The sequence below is a fragment of the Temnothorax curvispinosus genome, unplaced genomic scaffold (assembly GCF_003070985.1).
Source record: "Temnothorax curvispinosus isolate PA1 unplaced genomic scaffold, ASM307098v1 QBEX01006096.1, whole genome shotgun sequence".
Taxonomy (NCBI): domain Eukaryota; kingdom Metazoa; phylum Arthropoda; class Insecta; order Hymenoptera; family Formicidae; genus Temnothorax; species Temnothorax curvispinosus.
The window spans coordinates 85,296-89,877 of NW_020215876.1; positions in this window are offsets into that span (position 1 = coordinate 85,296).

Sequence of the window (4,582 nt, forward strand, 5' to 3'; positions counted from 1 at the left end):
AAATTAGATCTTCCTGATCGTAGAACAAGAAAGAAGCTATGAAATCATCTTTTATTTATTATTTTAATAATATATGGAGAACAAATGTTATATATATACAAATATATCGTATATAATATGTGTCTGCGTATATGCAGTATATATAGTTTGCTTCTTCATAGCATTCAGCCTTTATTCACGCATATTCGATTTCTATTAAGACGTATTTATTAATGTATTAATGTAAAAAATAAAAATTCATCAGTAATGGGAAGAGTGACAATAAAGTGTCACTCATCAGTGTCAATCATACTTTGTTATACATCAAATAGATTGCAGGAAAAATTTGTGATAAATATAGAATCAAGTATTGTGATTATGAAAATATATAAAGACAGGTGCGGTGTTAATACGTATTAATGTAGTCATTTCAGTTGTTACATCTTTTTTTCTTTTAATAACATAAATAATATTCGCGTTTTCGACGATACAAAAAATTCGGTGGCTCGACACATTCCAGCATATATTTACATAGAAAAATATATTATAGTTTGGACTACAATACTAATTGACGCTGTCTTGGACATAGAAGTACTTGCGAAAAGACATGATTCAAATAATAATATAATAATTAGACAAATGTTCAGGCATATTTTCCATCGATCCATACGTTCTTATCAACAACATACGCCAGTTGTGTATTTATAAAAATTAGATATCTGTTAGGTTTTCTACATAATTAATACTAAATGTTGTTGATCTAGAAATGTTTGGATAGGACGGATGATAATATATGGACGGTACTGATATACGCTCTCTCGTATGTCTCGTTCATATTTGAAAATTTGCAATTTTTAGATAAGAACATAAAGATACAGAATAGTTTAATGCAATTTTCTGTAATCTTCTTTCTTAATTAATTTTAATTTATTAAATTAATTAATAAAGTTTGTATATTATATTTGCCACTGACAACGTGCAATTTTCAAAATTACATAAAGATAAATAATTTCTACAATTTTCTCGCTTCAATTAATGCAATTAATTGCAAAGATCGCGCTATTATAAATAAAAGAAACTCAGAAATTTTGAAATTAGACTATTCCGCCTGAAATAAGATCCTTCTAGCCACAAATCCTTTGGCAAATTCAAACTAAGGTCTAGCTTTGTAAAAAGTCATCATTGTTTCAACAATAAAATCTCAAGTTTAATTCTTGTTAAATTAATCAAAATTCACTGAAAACCAAAGTTCATTATTCAGTTATATTCTCGAAATCTAATTGACTAACAGTCTATATTTTATAATATTATACAATTATATAACTATCGATGCCTTGACTTCTTTCATCAATTTGTTTTCCATTATCCGTGACATCATAAGACTTTTATCTTGATAAATTGCCAAACACGCAACAGTATTCGCAACACGAGTGAAGCTGCCAAAAATGTTCCCTGATCTTTCTTCTGTGTCCGAGACCGACGCCTTTAAAGTTACGAAGCGATTAAGATAACGTACACATATAGAGGGGAGACTAACAAAATAGTTCGTCCTACATATACGCCGGCTACATACCAAATCTCCCGAGTATCCTTCCTCGCTTCTTCGTCTAGACTTGTCATAGAATGTATTGTACTGTAAATCGCTTTAATCGCATATGTATATCACAATTGTGCTTCTCACGCACAACTTTTTTCTCCACGATATTTATATCGCACGTAAACAATATGTTCGCTTAGAAATGGCCAAAAAATCGATAGAAATCTTCGTCTACATATAAATCAGGCGTTTAAAATGGTTAGATAACAAATTAAAAAAGTATATATATATATATATGGAGGGGTAAGAACCACAGTGGTGTAAGTCAAATTTTTTAAAATATTTTCTCGTATGCATAGATGCAATCTGTACAATATAATATATTTATATATATATTTATATATCTATATATAAATTGCATCTATGTACACGAGAAAATATTTAAAAAAATTTGACTTACACCACTGTGGTTTTTACCCCTCCATATATGTATTCAATTTTTCTCTCTATTGCTGTGAAATAAGAGTTGTCATTATTTTAAATGATTTCTCGTAGGCCTGTTACTGTTAATTAATGTAGTTACATTGTACATATCGAAGACATTATTATGAGTATTCCGACATAACAAGCAAAAGTGACAGTATTTTCTCAATATGAGAACAATTTGCGATCTAAAAAAAGAAGGAAGCAACTGCAATCGCACGTACGTACATAGGATATACATATATCCTTTTACTTTCAAATCGCAAAAGAATATAGCTTGTTCTCGATTTCAAAATATAAATATATCTTAAAATAACATAAATAAAGTAAAAGATGGCGATTAGTTCATGCATCAATAATCATCAATAATCATCAATCTTATAGCCCGTTAAAATGATACAAAATAAAAATACAAAAACCCAGATAAAGTATTAATAAAGTTGATATATGTAGTCGTTGCAACTCGGTCCATTCTTTTCGACATGTTTCGCACAGGAAAGGACTATAACAAAATTAATTCGGTGGTCGAAAAATATATAATAATTTCAATCTTCCCTATTATTAATTCTAATTACTTAATTATTGCTAAACCCGGTTACATAGTATAATTGCATGTTGATAACGGTGAGGACTGTTGATAACAATCTTTAGGAAAATATTGTTAACTTTGTAACTGTAACTTTTCTCGCAAATGTTTACTGGAAGTGTATGTTGTGTGCGGTTTTCTTATAATTAGTTCTCACAATCCTCTAGTAATTTACTTCTGTAAATAACATACACCTTTCATAAATAACAGTACTTATCAACATACGATATAGTATATTTTTGCATTATTATTAAAACACTCATTGTTATATATTTATATACAGGATAAAATAAGATAATTTAATAATATTTCGAATTAACTTTTCTTTATACAAAAGTGTCTTTATACAAAACATATAAAAGTTTGCTTTTATCTATGTGATAATATACAACAGTAAATTTTTTCAATTCGTTATGACGCAATATTGCTGTGAAATAAAAACATTTGTTTAATTTTGATATTTTTTTAATTTTAGATTATCGTATAAAATTCAAATAAAAAAAAGACAAGGTCTACTCTTAATACTACACGGAATTTATATAAAAAGAGATTCCTTAATAAGTATATGAAGAGACCTTATAAATAATCGAAATATGCAGCAAATAAACTTTAAAAACATTTAAAATTTTATTCAAAAATGCAGAATTCAATTTGAAAAATTGTCAACTGTCAAATTTTCTATTTCTAAATCACCTTACTTTATCCTGCTTTATTAACGCATATTATACACAGAATATTCTGCTAAAGAGTTTAAGTTTATAAATACACCAGATGCCGAACAATTCTATAGGCAAAATTGTCTAACAATAAAGTTATTGGTTTGTTTCATGTGTGTACATATTGCACGCCTCAATAATGGTGGTCGCATCTATCACTCGGTAGTTAACTTTTATCGTGTAAATTGGTGTTATAAGAAAAATATGATTTATGCAACAAATCGTTAATTCCGAGATTGAATATACAGGAAAAAAACATCATTAAGAATTGGAGAAGATAAGATAAAAATTTATAAAAAGCTCACAGCAACAGATACTCTGAGACATTGAAAACATATACGGTTTAAACTCATATACGCGTAAAATTATAATAATAAAACAATAAAATAGTTTTGTTATTATAATTTTATTTTTAACATATTTGTTTAGCGTATATTTAATTTTCTATAATGAAACAAATAACAAAATAATAAACCAATAATAATGTTATCATCACTTTTTAAGTATAATTAAATAAAGTGACTTATTTATTAAAATACGAAAGAAAAATACATCTGAAAAGCATATAACAATAAAATTTGATAAAGCTGTTAAAATATTTATACTCTCGTTCGCGATCGCAAAAATATAGTACAGGACTGCATAAAGGATTGAAGTCACGTACGTATAATAAAGGCGTGCAGTCAATTGCATCCAAAGAGGAGATACAATCAAGTATAAAATTAGAAAAGATCTATCAAAAGATTTATACTTCAAAAAGTACCCGCGAAGTCCATCCGCACACGCCACACACATTTTCGGTGCGCGAAAAAGATATTTTGATATGTACAAGAATTGTATCGATAATAATACGACAATAAAAGTAATAACAATTTCCGTTATATTAGTTTCACGTAACTAATATAAACGTTACGCTGAAAAATTAGACAATAAAGAACATGCCTGCCACCAATACTGATGCTACCTGTACACACGTATGCATATATAATATATGTACAAAATAACACATGCGTTCTCAAGTGGAACTCTTCTTTTATACACTATGTCTCGCCACCACGATAAAATATCAGTCTAAAAAGTGCCATTTGCAAAAACGAATATAAATAACGTTTAGTTAATATTCCAGCTCATTTATTTTTGTACATATATTATTCTTTTATTTTTTAGAAATTTTTTACTTTTCGACATTAAGTAATATAGAAACTAATTTCTTTTCAGGGTAAATCGATTCGATATTTGGCAAAGAGAATAGACGATTGAAAAGTGTTAAAATATTTGTTG